Source organism: Sorex araneus, chromosome 3 (genome assembly GCF_027595985.1).
Source record: "Sorex araneus isolate mSorAra2 chromosome 3, mSorAra2.pri, whole genome shotgun sequence".
Classification (NCBI taxonomy): domain Eukaryota; kingdom Metazoa; phylum Chordata; class Mammalia; order Eulipotyphla; family Soricidae; genus Sorex; species Sorex araneus.
In genome coordinates this window covers 155,074,591-155,090,277 of record NC_073304.1, presented here as the reverse complement: position 1 = coordinate 155,090,277, position 15,687 = coordinate 155,074,591, and positions in this window count along the sequence as shown.

The following is a 15,687-nucleotide window of genomic DNA, read 5'->3' as shown; positions in this document are numbered from 1 at the left end:
TTTTCAATTACTGATGGGCTTAACAACAGATTGGATATAACAAAAGAATCAGTAAATCTGAGAAGATATCAAGATATCAATAAAACTTCTATAATTTTAAACCATAAGAGAGAAAATGATTAGAGGAAAACAAACAGTCTTGGGAAGTCTGGTACAAACACAACAATCTGATAAAGGTATAATGGGAATTCAGGGGACGATAAATGTGATGAAGAAAATGCATTCGAGAAAATATTTACTAGATGAGTATTAGTCAAATTGAATGGAAAAATACCAACTTTCTGATCTAGGAAATTGAACAAACCCACTCAGGATAATACAGGGGAGACAGCTCCAAAGCCAAGGACCAGAGGAAATCTGGGGGCCCCAGTTCGTGCTGGGAGCAGGAACAGCCCATGTAGTGAAGTAACTGTGTCGATGATGAGATTTATTTTCCATCCAGAAACCACTGAAGCCAGAAGACAACGAAGCCACATCATTTAAATGCTGGAAAATAGTCTCTCAGCCTACAGCTCTCTGGTGAGTAAAATAAATTTCAAAAAGGAGCATGAACCAGCCACACTTAAGGAAAATAAAGCCGGGAGAATTTTCACTAGTAGACATATGATATGAGAAACGCTGAAGCCCAAAAAGGAACCAGAGGGCAACAGGCAGGCCAAGATGAGGAATCTGGCCCGAAGGGAAGGAATTATTGGTATGGAACCTCATAAGGGTGGGCCGAGGTGGTGCCTGATAACCTGTATGACAGTATAAGCCAGGTGACCAGCACCAGAAAGAGTCTCACTGTCCCCACCCCTGTTTTACTGCTCACCTGCTTTAAACCCAGTGAAAAATGCCCCCCCCTTTGTTAAAAAGGTATAAAAGGAAAAAGGTTTCCACCTTAGGAGACCCCTCCCATAGTCTGGGAGCTTCCCTGTATTTTGTCCTCCTTTTCTCTACTCTTAAATAAAGTTTCTTTTCTGAACTTAGTCATTTGATCTCTGGTGCCTGGCTTTCAATTTTGACTGCAAAACAAGAGCCTGAGCCCAATCCTGCTGAAACAGGCGGACCCTGACCCTGGATTCTCCAGGGCATAAGGAAGAGCAATAGAAGAGGACAGAAAATTCTGGGCTATGTTTCCTTTTCATCGTTTTCTAAAACAACAGGTTGTACTGACTTTTCACCATAGCATGGTTCACACAGAGGCCTTGAATACATTGGAGCTTTACAAACGGTCCTTAGTAAGCATCATGGGGCAGGAAGGAGTGGGATATTAGGGGCTGAGAGATAGTGACACAGGTCCGGTGTTTGTCTTGCATATGTGACCAATCACAGTTTGATCCTCATTCCCTCATTAGGACTCCTTGAGCACTGCCAGAGTACACCCCTGAGCACAGAGCCGGGAAGGGTTCCTGAGTATCATGGTTGGGGTTTGCAAACTCCTCTCCCCTACCAAAGAAATAGAAATTATGCTCCTGCAACATTCAGAATTCTAAATAACAAATTTTGTTATTAATTTTGTTAACATATGTTCGAGATTGTAGATTACATAAATGTATGGGAAAATGTTAAATTAATATTTATTTAGTGCGCTTTGATTTCAGATGTTAGATATATTAAAAATTGAAGTGTTTTGTTTGTAAGAACAAATTATCAAGCGCAGCCTTAAGAGGGTTTGCCTTCCTTCCCATATAACTTCTAATGCCGAGTGAACATCTTTTCAATGCTCTGGAGAATTTTATACCTCTTGGTAAACTTGATTCTCTTTTTAACTGATTAGGCATTTGTGTTTTTAATATTATGAAGACAATATCTGGAAAAGCCATTTAAATGCAATTTTCTGGAATTAATTTTTTTGTTTGGTTTGGTTTTAGATCACATCCCAGCAATATTCAGGGTTTACTCCTACCTCTCCACTCAGGAATCACTCCTGGCTGTGCTTGGGGGACCATTTGAGATGCCGGGGATTGAATTGGGATCAGTCATGTGCAAGGCAAGTGCATTACCTGCTGCAATATCTGTTCATCCCCTGACATTAATTTTTCTTAAGTATACAAAGTAGTAATAGTAAGTAAAGCAATACTGTGATGTAATACAAAAGACACATTTAAATGAATAGAATTGTTAGCTCAGAAATAGTTCCACACATTTCTGTAGTTAATTTTAAAATCATCTATGTTATTAAAATTCTTACATATATGTGCATATATACACATTGGGGGCTTGTCTGCAATAGAGCTAATGTTGCAACGTTGCCTGTTCATCCCTCCCCATCCGTCTCACCCACCCACCACTTGGTTACCTCAGTTCTGTTGGCAGTTCTGTGTCTGTTCTCATTCTCCATGTCCATTCCCAGTCTTTGTTTCTTTATAAACCACAGGAGGGAGGTTATTCAGCATTTATCCTTCTCTTCAACTTAGTTCCCTTAACATGACCCCCTCTAATTCCATCCAAGTTGTAACCAATGGTAGGAATAAATAGTTAATTTATGACAGAGTGGCCAAAATCATAAATGGAGAAGAGAAAATCTCTTTAACAATCAGAAATGAGCAAGGGGACGACCATGTGTTCAAAAATAAAACTTTCTCTAGTTCATCATAGACAAAAATCAATTTATCAAGGGACTGAAGACTTGGACAACAGACCTGAAGCGATACAACACATTAAAAAATATAGGCAGAGGGTCTGTGACACTACCTGAGACCAGTTTTTGGGAATCAGACTCCAAGGGTCAGGGAAAAAAACAAGGAATAAACAATGAGACCACATCAAACTAAAAATGCATTTGTATGTGCACTGGTGGAAGGGTAAGTGTTCAATCATTGTATGACTGAAACTTAAACATGAAAGCTTTGTAACTGTATCTCATGATGATTCAGTAAAAAGAAAAGAAAAGAAATGCAGAGAGGATGCAGAGCAGCCAGGGCATGTTCCTGATCCAGGTTCAATTCCCGGCACCCTACATCCCCCCAGGAACCACAGGGTGAGGCCGGGGGGCACCGAGTGTGCTGTGAGATCCTGGGATGCTCAGCATTGCGAGGTCCCAACAGCATCACATACTTGAGCCATTACATTGACTTTCCAGCCTCGACTGGCCAATAGTTAATGGCGAAGCCCCTGGACCTCCTGAACACAGTTCAGGGCTCCCCCCTGAATAAAAAGCCAAAAGGCAACCAGGAGGAGAAGACAGTTGATGGCGTTGTTTGTTCTACCACTTTGACTTCATTTCCACCAGGCCGTGTCCCTCTCTCGAGCTGAGGGTCATTAAACACTCAGGCTGTGGGGCTGGAGTCTTCATCCCCAGCCTCGGCTGTTTCAGCACCACTGCTGACGCTCTGGCGGAAGTTCTCTCCCAGCATTTCTGCTTCTTCCTCTTGGCTGCATTTTCCTTCACCTTTATTGGCACATTTCTTTCTTTTTATTCTGTGCTTTATGGGTTTGACTCTGAGTCCCAAGGAGGACCCGCCTATATACCTGGTAGTGTGAGGGCAAGATTAACGCCGTGACAGGCTGCAGCTAACATTAAGTCTCCACTAGCCTCAGTTTCTGTTTCCCCAAAGCAGGACTTGCAGTTTCTGGTAAATTCCCAGTTGAGTAATTTGCCTAAATAAGGAACTGGGTGGGCAGTTGAAACTGGTCTGTCATGAGGGGTCATTGTACCCTCCTTAGAAACTGTTACTGTTACTGGAAACTATTGTCTAATTGCTGACCACTGTTGTAATAGAGCTGATGCTAAAAAGAATCCAGTATAAAAACTACTTCTGAACACCCTAGATAAACTGCTTGTAATTTGGAGTTGGAGTCCTTGTCAAGACTCCACTGCGTTGGATGAGACTTGGACCCTAGCAATAAAGTTCCTTTGCTGGGGCTGGAGCAATAGCACAGCAGGTAGGGTGTTTGCCTTGCACGTGGCCGAGCCGGGTTCGATCCCCAGCATCCCATATGGTCCCCTGAGCACCGCCAGGAGTAATTCCTGAGTGTAGAGCCAGGAGTAACCTCTGTGCATCGCCAGGTGTGACCCAAAAAGCAAAAAAAAAAAAAAAAGTTCCTCTGCTATTGCATTATTGTGTGTGAACTTGGTCTTACCTGACTGGGGATCCGAAACTTTGGCACAACAGTAGCTGGTGCACCTTGTGCAAAATGACATCCTGACTTGGACTTATCAGAGGGAACACCTGTGATTCCTGACATCTGTCCTCCAAGCTGCTACTGAAGTGAAAAACTAACAGCCAAGTCCACGTGTTACGTGCTTCTTCACAGCTCATACACGGGGAACTCAGACATAAATCGTATTACTAGAGAATTGTCCTAATTAAATCAATGTGATAGCTGGCCTTGATTAAATCAATGTGATGGCTAAAGGTTGCAGAGACCAGGCTGTTTCAGAACCAGGACTGCCTGTCTTTAGAACAAATCTAACATTGCCGGGGAGGGGTTATATAATTCAGGCAAAAGGGAAACAATAGCACAAAGTTTGTGGGCACGTAAAATGAAATCACAGTTATAGGATCATGATATTTGTGAAACCAGAAAGTCTCACACAAAGTTGCATATGGGCAATATTGATTTTGATTGGATGTCTTAATTAAAATTTTAATTAAGAGTATTTTTTGTTTGCCAGCAGTTATAAGAAATAATCAAGAAATATCACGTGCACTATTTACCTTACAAAATTCCAGTACATTAGCACAATTAGGATATTGACATTGGAGCAACCCATCTATCTTGCTCAGACTTCCCGAGCTCTGCTTGTACTCCTTGTGTATGTGAGCAAATTTATCGAATGTTATGACATGTGTAGGTTTGTGTATCTACTACCACATTTAAGACATATAATAGTGTCTCCCAGAAAATAGACCCTCCCTTTGTTCTCTAATTTCCAACACCCACTCATGGATGCCTTACTTCGAATATTTCCTTATTTAACACATTACAGGAATGCAGGAAAACTTCTGAAGTTTTAGTTTCTAATACAGAGTCATCCTCTGGAGAGTCACACCTGGTTGTTTGAGTCAAGAGGCCTGCGGTGCTGCATCAGGATGCGTACCACTGTAGATTAACATGAAATATTTCTAAGAGACATACACCAGAACAGCGCTTACACAAATGAGGGCGTTTGCTTACTAGTCGCCTCCACTCTGTATTCCAGAACAGCCTAGTAATTGCCCGCATGACATTAATATCTACTAACAGAAACCCATAGATTTCAGGTTTGTTTGCCATAAACAATCATAGACAAGAGAGGTGTATCCTCTTAAAAGCAGGGAACTCATACATTAGTAATAACTCTCAGAAGCTCTGGGTACCGTATTTACAGATGTGAAGTGTTCATCCTGCCCCAGTTGCCTCCATCCATTTGTCTCAAACACGCCTTTCCTTGTCAAACCACCATTCGTGTGTAGGTCTATTTTGAGACTCTTCATTCTATGTCTCCATCTCCCAGTTGCACGAACACTTATAAGTGGTTTAAGCTTTCCGGGCCTCAGTGTCCTGATACCCAGAGCATCAACAATAATATATAATTCATTTCAGTGCTGTAATGATGGACCCTAAATGGACTGGCGCAAGAAGTCTATTTAATCCAAGGCAGTTACTACAATCCACAGTATCTGAACTTAAATCAAATGACAGTGACTGACAAAGGATCAACGGTTACCCCTGGTTGAGGCTTTCAGTATGAAAAATCACTTACTATTTAATAAATCCCCTTATAAAATATAATTTTAAAATGAGATAGATAACTGGCTGGAGAGAATACAGCAGGAAAGGTCCTTGCATGTGGCCAATCTGGGTTCAATCCTGTGTCTTTTCTAGTCTGCCACACCTGCCAGGAGTGATTCCTGAGCACAGAGTCAGGCATGAGCCCTGAGCACTGTGAAGTGTGGCCTTAAAACAAACCAAAAAATGAGATATCTCACCCCCTGCAAAGTCCTGAAGGTATTGTTGCTACAGCTATCGAATATATTGGTATTGAGAGAGAGCTTGAAGGGCTGGAGTGCATGACTTGCATGCTTCAGGCCCCGAGTTGGATCCCCCACATCTCGAGTGTCCCCCCACACAGGGTGTGACTTGGTGCCACCCGCCCCCCCATCTGAGCAGCATCTCATCACCAGATGGAGCATTGAAAACTCTGGCACGGTTGACCAGGAATTGTTGGGGTGTGAGGTGGGGGAGTGGCCCTAGCCCACTGAACATTGCTTGGGAACCACCAAAATATGTTATATATTGATAGCTTTGTTCATATGAGTGCACAATTGGGGGTTTTAGCACTGGTATGTATAGGTACAAATTGACACTAAATGTGAGTGCTTCTGTAACTCCACTGCTATGTCAAAAACGTGCCACTGCCACGATATGTCTAAAGCTGCATGACCAGTAACCCTGACCAGTCACCCAGCTCTGATACCAAAGCCCCACTCGTCCTTCTTCAGGCTGGCCGGGCATCTATGGTGGAGTTGACTGCCGTCTCTCAGGTGCTGTGTCTATGAGCAGTTCTTCTCATTAGACAGCGGGGCTCTTTGGCACAGGGAGAGTGTCTTGCTCTTTGTTTATCCTCCAGGAGCCTCCCAAACACATGTAACTGTGACTTGCACATAGTGACTGCTCTAGGTCCACAATGCAGTGAGTTGCACACAGTAGGTGCTTAAGACCCACAACCTGTTGTTTTGCACACAGCAAGTACTAAGTAGATGCAACCCAGGATTTTGTACTTGGTATTGAATAATGACACTGTGCTTTGCACACAGTAGGTACCTAATGTACACAATGCAGTTTTGTGCATAGTAGGCACTTGATTTTTCCAGTGCTTTGCACACAACAGGCACTCAGTATAATCTTATCTTCCTGCCACCATGCTTCCTCTTATCTACAGACATGCCTCAAAGTAACTGCACATGGGTTTCACCTGTTAGTCAAGTGAGAATGAATCCTCTCTGCTCCCCCCATCTTCGAGTGCTGCCGATGTCCCCCGGGAGCTGAGTCTTGGGTGCAGTGAAGCACATCCTATTAATGAGGCATGGAGGAGCACCTGGAATCCATTAGCAGCAGCGAGGCTGAAATTACTGTCACCTATGGGAGGTGTCATGCAGTAAGTCCCCACCTCACTTGGCACGAGCCAGCCCAGGACAGGGCATAGAGTGCACCTCCTGTCAGACTGGCTTTCCCATTTGTTTCCACTGCAGTCGGCATAAATTGTTTCCTAGCATAGCTTCCTGGCATAGCATGGGAACCAGCAGAAACCCAGGGTCCACCCGGAGCAAGAACAGGCACCCAGATAAGCAGTGGGCACAGGTGCAGAGTGGGAACTTTGAGTTTGGCTTCCTTTATGTCTACATCAGGCTCCTGGGATGTGACTGCAAAGGGTAGGCTGGCCCTCAGAGCACCACTGGCTGAGTAAAGGTAGTTCTGAGTCCAGTTTTCAAGCAGAGTCACAGCACAAAACGTTCAAGTCCAGGCAGGTCAGCAAACCAGTGAGGACCGAGAGAACCAGGCACCTCTCTTTCTGGCAGGGCAGTGGCCTGACTCTGACCCATGACAGGACAGATACAGATGTTTCTCGTGGCTTCCTGCAGCCTGTCTGCCTGTATGTGGTCTACCAGTGATGTTCTAAATATCCATGCTTTGGCCTTTGTTTTCCAGCCCCATTCCTAGCCTCACCTTAATGTATCTAGGAGTGAATGTTGTCTTACTCTTATGTATGCCTCTATCTGTTTAAGTAAACTTTTATATTTATTACTTCTCTATAACTTATTTCCTTTTTATTAATTTATTTTTGTGGTGCTAGGCTGGAACCCAGGGATTATTCACACATGGCCTGACTGTCCCCTACCACCCCATTCTATCTAACCTGACACTTTAACTCTGAAGCTGCTGATGCCTGGAAGCCTCAGAGAATCACGGGTTTTCTCTCCATGGAAGGACACAGGCTTCTCTGTGAGTCGGCAGTGAGGCCCTGAGTTACTTTGGGGAACACTAGAACAGGTCCCCACATTTCAACAGGGTTTGTAGCTCATTGTCAGAAAATAGTGAATCTGTGTTCTGGGTCAGTGTGGGGTAGGGGTGGAATGGAGATTCTCATTAGTGTGGGTCTTGCAAGTGCCCATGCTCATCCCCATGCTTGCCCCCCCAAGGCCCCACCAAGTTGTTTGGGGAAGGAAGTGGGTTAGGTGTGGGTGGGAAAGCTTTCTTTTTCCATGGAGTTGGCCCAAAAGTGACATCAATGACTTCACAGTAGTCCACCGACCAGAACTCAGGGGTCAGTGAGCATGACTATAGAGGAGCCAGGAAATTGTTCTTAGCCAAGGAGAATGAATGGGATAGCGGGCTCCTCCACCAAGGAACTCTCAGCACCTCCCCCCCTACAGGGGTCCAGAGATCACCTCCCTCTGCTGACATCTGAGCTTCATCCACCCCTTCTCGATCACCCTTCTCCAACAGCACTGCCTGGAAGACCCCTTTGGGACTCTGACATCTTCCACAGGCCCCCAGGCTGGGGATCCAAGACCAGAACCCCCCCACACCCCAAACACACATATACTCCCTACCTGGCTCTGGTACACTGGTACAAGTGTTTCTATTCATCGGTCTGTTTGTTCAGCATTAAATATTTATACTTATCTACTCTGTGGAAAGCACCAAGCCTGCCAGAGCTGAGAGAGCATCCCAGATGCGGGAGGAAGAGGCGATGCAGCTGGGCTACTCTGCATCCAGATTCATGACTGAGTCACAGTGGCCACGCCAGGTTCTAGGGCTGAGCGAAATCACTTCCCTAAGCCTTGGCGCCAAGTGTCTGAACCTCATCCTTTGCCTGGCTCCCCACAGCTCTAGGAACACTGGACCCACACTACCCCACACCCCATCGGTACCAGCTTGTCTACTATCTCATCACGATGCATGTCTGACTGGACATGCTCTCCAGAGGACAGGGATGTGAAGCATTCGTATCCTAACATGTATGACAAGATGCTGCCAAACTCATCTATATTTTTGATGAAGTTGCAGCTAGTGGAGCCTCCAACAAGAAAGGACAAGAGTGAGGACAGAAGAGGGCCAGCAACAGGGCACACGTGTGCCCTGCCCAACTTCCTTCTGGAGTGTGGGCTCCAGACTCAGCCCTTCTGGCGGAAGTCCCCATCCAGGACGGGCCACTGGTGGCCACACCCTGTACCCTGATCCTCTCACCACCGCCCAGGGGTGCTGCTTCTGAGGGACTGAGGGGCTCTGGGGACACAGAAAAACCTGGCCATTTGCATTGAAGGAGAGGGCACAACATAGCAGACGCTGAGACGGATCCACACCAGGCCCAGGAGCTGAAACCCTGGAGGTGGGCAAGTGGGTGGATTCACCAGGATAGAGGAAGCAGAAAGTTCCAGAAGGCTTATGTGGCATCGTGACTGACTGTTGTTCCTGTTGTTTGGACTAAGTCATCCCTGAGTCCAGGCGTATGTGTGTGCATTGAGAGAATGCCGATAGAGGCAATAAGCACCCCCGCACCTCCAGTCCAGCCTGAACTCCCTCCTCGACAGTCAGGGCTGGCCAGCGAGGGGTCCATAGCTGCACACTCTCCAGAGAGAGAAGAGGCTCCCTGAGAGAGAAGGAGCCTGGAATGAGCCGAAGGGACCAGAGATGCCCGTCAGAAACCCCGCAAAGCAGCCACAGGAGGTCACAAGAAAGCAGATAAAGAACTTCTGCCTCTTTCTCGGGGCTCTTGCACAGAAGGAGTGGGCCCCCGTTCTGGGCCCCGGGAACCCTGCAAGAGATGCTTCCCGAGCCAGGGAAGAAGCCAAGCCAGTCCTGCTCTTTGTGGCTGCTGCTCTGTGCCTGCGTGCAGCCAGTGCTCACTTGGTGCTCAGTTTGGTGCTCCTTCTCCACTCTAGACTCCAGGTCTCCGCACCCTCCGGGCTCTCTGGTGGCTGTCCCTGCTCTCCTCACTGCCACCCTTTTCTCTGGGGCCAGTGGTCAGAGAAAGGAAAGAACACGGGAGGGAGGGGACAGTCTTCAGGGCTCAGCTGCAGGACGCAGAACAGGACAATGGACTGGAGACTCTATAAAGGAGGTGCCATCAGGATCTGCTGTCTGAATCAGGAATCACTACTAGCCCCCCTCAATGCCTTCACATATCCCACCACCACTGAAGCAAAGCACTGGGCTGGAGGAGGGATGGGTAGGTGGGTGGAGGGATGCCAAGGCCACTGTGCGTGGCAGTTCCTGGGCTCAGCCCTGTCACACACCTTCTTCAGGGACACAAAAGACCGCACAGATCTTCCCCTTCCCAGGGGGACCCCACAATAGAGCTTAATGAAGCTGCTGAATAGCAACTCCTGGCAACCAGGGACAGACAATAGAGGCTGCACAAGGGGCCCGGGGAATGTGCTGGAAAGGCTCCAAGGTGGAGAGAGGAGGAAGAGCAGGCAGGGGAGGAGGGATGGAGGGAAGGAACGAGGGTGGCAGAACAGAGTTTAGATCAGAGCTGGAACAGAGCGAGCCCTGCAGAGGGATGGCTACAGGTGGGTCAGAGGCACTTCTGGGGGTGGGTAACAAGCAGAAGGGACTCCGGCTGTGTTGGGATGGGATTGAGGGGCATTGACATTCAAGGATGGCAGGTGAGTGGCTGAGGTGGGTAGCAACTGCAAGAACAGTGACAAGCACTCTGAGGCAGTGGCCCTGTTCCTGCCCAGTTTGGGAAATGAAGTGGGTAAGAATTGAGCTTCTGGACACTGTCTTGAGCAGAGAAATTGGGCGAGACAAGAGTGGAGCAGGCAGGATGGCAAGGGTCTGGCAAAAGCAAAACTACAAGCCCAAAGGGCACTCATGGGTGGGGTGCAAGCACAGGGGTTAAAGCATTTGCCTTGCACACAGCCAAGCTCAGCTCTATTCACCAGCACCCCAGATGGTCCCTCCAAACCCCCCCAGGAGTGATCCCTTTTTTTCTACTACAGTTTTTCCAAATTTTATTTTATTAAATCATGAGTTACAAAATTATTCATAGTTTTTTTTACATGCAATATTCCATCACTAATCCCACCACCAGTGTCAACTTCCCTCCACCAGTGTTCTCAGCTTCCCTCTCCTACCTCCAACCCACCCTAGCCTGTAACCTTGACAGGCACCTTTAAGTTTGGTTATTAAAGTTTGGGTCTCTTGATTTCAGTGCTGTTGACTCTGTGGTTTGGATAGTTAGCCTTATCATTCCTTAACACCACCAACCGACCTGAATCCCTTGACCCTTTCCCCCCTTGCTTCTCATCTCTCTTCTCCCCTCCCTCTTCACTTTTCTTTCCTTCTCTTCCCTATATTCTGGGGCCAAGGGTGATCTAAGCATCTTCCCTTTAAACCATTGCATTTCCTGATCCAGTTACTCTAAATACCACATATAAGTGACTCATCCTTTGTTTGTCCTTCTTCTTCTGGCTGACTTCATTTAACATGAAGTCTTCCAGTCCATATCTAACCCTACAAATTGTTTCAAAGGAACAATGAAGGGGGGCCTGGGAAAGAGACTAGGCTTTGATCCCTCACTGTGGACCCTGGAGCATCAGTGAGTGTGGCTCTGATGATCCCCAGCACCGCAGGGCCTGACAGTCCCACATGCTCAGGTTTTCACGTTGAAACACCAGGGTGAGTCCCCTGAGCCTAGGAGTCCCAAAAACAAACTAATTAAAAAAAAAAGTTGGACCACACCAAGCAGCACTCAGGGCATACTCCAGACTCTGTGCTCAGGAATCACTCCTGGCAGTACTTGGGTGACCATCGTGGGTGCCAGGGAATCAAAGTCAGGTCAGTCGTGTGCAAAGAAAGTACCTCACCTGCTGTGCCATCATTCAAGCCCTGTAACTTAATTTTTAAAAAGAAGAAGGACAGGTTTGGCTGTGGCTCAGTGGCAGAGAGCAAGTCTGATTGGTGCGAAGCTCTGGATCCATCACACAAACACAGCAAAGGTCACAAATAAGAACGTGTTAGAGGAGAGAAACCCCAAAGGACCCCCAGGCACTGGAAAGAGGGCTCGGCCCTGGTGGTGAGGCACAGGGAGACGACAGCCCCTCTGCTCCTGGATGGCCAGGGACGGAGTCTGAGTGACCTCCAGCTTTGTTATCTGGAGAAGGCGCAAAGGCAGGAGACACAGCCTGGAAGGGAGTGCTGGTAGGGGGTGAAGATGAAGTGAATGAATCCATACAGCCCATTCCTCCGAGGAGTGTCTGGCACAAAGCAAGTTCTCTGTAATTGTGAGCTATTATTAATAACAGAGAAATACAAATTAAAGTAACAATGACATATAATTTTTCACCCACACATTGTCAAAAATTGTAAAGCATGACAATATCAAGTGTTGACAAGGATTTGGGGTGAGATATAAGGCTCCTCTTATACGCTGTGAGTGGGAATATAAATTAGTACATCTATTTTGGAGAGGAAATGGCATCTGGCATAAAACCGAAGGTGTTTCAGGACCAAACAGTTCTTTCCCTGGCATGTACCTTGAGAAAACACCCATGAATGTGGACATGAAAGCAAGCCCAGGGCTGTGGAAGAAGCATGTCTGGTTAGCAGCAAAACATCATAAATGTCCAGATAGTGAGAGATGCACAGTCATGTGTATTAATACTAAGAGATCATGTGGCAACAAAAAGGAAGAACTTGGTTCTCTCTCTACATGGATGCAGCGGTCCGAGAGGCACAAGGAGAAATCTCCTCTGAGGTGTTGTGGAAATCCATGGGACAAAAGCCTTCAACTGCTAGGCTTACCTTTGGGATCTGCTCAGATCCACTGGGATCTTTGAGGACTTGTTAGGATAAAAGAAGGAAAAGAAGGGATAAGGGGGTGCAAACGGGAAGCAGCTCTACATTGGAATATTTTATGTCTTCAAAAAGGAGCAAAGGTACTAAATGCAGAGAAATCAAGGCTAACAGTTATTGGTAGGAATTCTATGAGTCCCTTTACCTTCCTATGCGATTTATATTTGGGACCAAAACTTTTCAAAGGTTTGAACAGAAGCTCTGAGTCTCGTCTTAAGGCTTTGTGGAGAGAGCTGTGAGCAAAGTTGCTCAGAGGGCTGGAGTGAACCCTGGTATGCCTGAGATCCTAACTTGGATCTCTGGCCTCTCCTGTTCCACTCCCCCGCCCCCTGGCACTGCCAAGAGTAGCCCCGAGCTTCAGACACCATCGAGGGTGACCCTGGTGGCCCCCAGCATGGCAGGTCTGAAAAGCCTCATGGGGCAGGGCTCTGAACTATCAGGCAGGATAACGATGACGGCTAAGGGCCCCCCTGAGCAGGGCCTGGGGACACAGAGAAAGAAGCAAACAGGAAAGAAGCAAACAGGGCAGGTCCTGGGCCTGAGGAACAGCACGAGGGAGTGCCCGACCTCAGGAAAGCCACACTAAAGAGATAATGCAGACAGGAACAGTCAGCACACAAGAAGTTGTACAGGTGGGGAACGTTCACTGTCATACAGATGGAACAGTCTCCACTAAAGAGGTCGTAAAGGTGGGGAAAGTCCCTGCTAAAGAGATCATGCAGACCTGGGGTGGGGGAGTCACCACAGGAGAAACCACACAGGAACACGGATTGCAAACAGGCAAACTCCATGAGAGGCGCCCAGGATTGGGGAGCAGGAAGAAGATTGACCCTAAACTACTACGAAATCTTTGGGGGTGGGGAGTGGCTCCAGCATGCACCAAGAGCAGGTCGAGCACCTGCCCAGAGTGGTCAGAGCTGGGATATGAAGAGAAGTAGAGAAAATATCAGGGAGTGCAGGGCGGGGGCCTGGGTGGGATGCACAGTGGGCTCCCAGACCCCCAAACCCGAGCTATTGGTAGAACAACAACAACAACAAAAAACAACCACAAACAAAAACAATACAAGACTAAGGTGAGTTCCACAGGCTGTAAACTGGGGGCTTGTGAAGGAAAGTCTCAGGTGCTGGGCAGGCCCTGACCAGCGCCAAGGAGGGCACGCCCAAACCCTGGTGCTGCTGCCTGAGCACAGGGACAGCGACACTCTGAGAAGTGGCTGGCACGCAGGCCCGGCTTCCTCCAGCCGCCCCCAGGATTGCTGGCAGCGCCCGCAGGGTGGGCGCTGGAAGCAGATGCACACTTTCTCATTAAGGGGCTTGCATATGGAGCGAAGGCACCTCTCCCCCTCGCCCACCCTGGCTGCCAACACTCACGTGTGCCAGGAGCTGCCAGCTCCCACCCGGTCCTCCCCAGCCACCCGCCACGCGAGGCCACTCTGCCTGTTCTGAGCCGAGAGCCGAGCGGAGCCCGGAGCGGGCGTCGTGGCCACTCGGCATGTCTCCCGTCTCCTGGAGATTGCCAGGCGGCACTCAGACGTGACAGGAACAGCCGCAGACAAGGGGGCTCATTATTTTTGCTTTCTCTGCTCAGTGATTTCCTCTTCCACCTGCATTTCCCCAGGGAGGCAGCCCCCCAGCCAGCAGGAGAGAGGAGGAGGAGGAGGAGGAGCTCGGGAGGAGAGAGGCTTCAGCTTATCCGGCTGGTCTCCGCAGGTCCCCATCCCGCCTCCCTTCTGCAGGTTTCATGGTCCCACGGAGGAGGGGCCTGCCCCAAGGGAATGCTAGGCCCCTCATGTTTGGCCTGGCATCCGGTCACGGCTGGACTCTGAGAGGTTCAGTTCAGCCCTTAGTAGAAAGTTGATCACAAAGATGACAATATTGAGCATAAAAGGGGGGGAAATGGTGCATGAGAATAGCATTTCCCCAGATTCTGAAAATTGCAGAAACCCAAAAATGATCAAAGCTCAGTTTTTCTCCTTTTGGGATGTCTCTACTACATATGCACTCAGTAGCCCCCCAGATTCTTAAGTAGGTTCAGGCCCTTCCTCTATACGCCTTGCTTCCCCTTCTCACATGTGAAGAGGAAACTCAGCTCCCCACCAAATCCTCTTCCAGGTGCTCCTCTGATGGGCCCTTCTCTGACCAGCTCCACTCAATGACAATGCAAACCTTTGGGCCCCCATCTCCTGCTAGGGCACCAGGGGTGGAGAGAAGGAGTGCAGGGGGCAGGAAGAAGGAAGCCATGTTTCCGAATGTGGTGCCTTTCCCTCCTAAGAGCCTCTCCTCTCGACAGCGGTCCCTCAGGTTATCAAATCATTGTCTCCTGTTCGGGCTCCAAGTGGTTTCACCTCCAGCAGACCCCAGAGCTTTGACTTCATAAGTGTCTTTGTCTGAAAGCAGACGTCTGCCCATGACGGGAAGGAGCCCGCTAGCAGGCTGAAGGTGGGTGGTTCACACACAACCTGTGCCTGCAAACCAATGTGTAACAAAGATGGTGATACACCAAATGCCCAAGCCCTTCTGAGAGTGAGCACCATCACCCCCGGAGTGACCCACACACACCTCCCATCCGGGAGCAACATAAGCCTCACAAGGACACAGCAAAGGACCTACACAGAAGAAAAGGTCACACTGTCTGCTTTTGAGTGTCTGGCTCTCTTTGTCCCATTACACTCAAGGAAGTGCTTAGGTACGACACACTCGAGTCAGAGAAGAGCACTCAAGTCTGAGGTCCAACAGCGGTTCCTGTCTATTTACACAGCAGTGAGAACAGAGTCTGATTCTGGAAAGATCATGGAGATAAAATACAGAAAGGGAGAAATAGAGGAGGAGGAGGAGGAGGGGGAGAAAAGGAGGAGGAGGAGGAGGGAGAAGAAGAAGAGGAAGGAGAAGGAAGAGGAGGAGAAGGGGTGGGGAGAA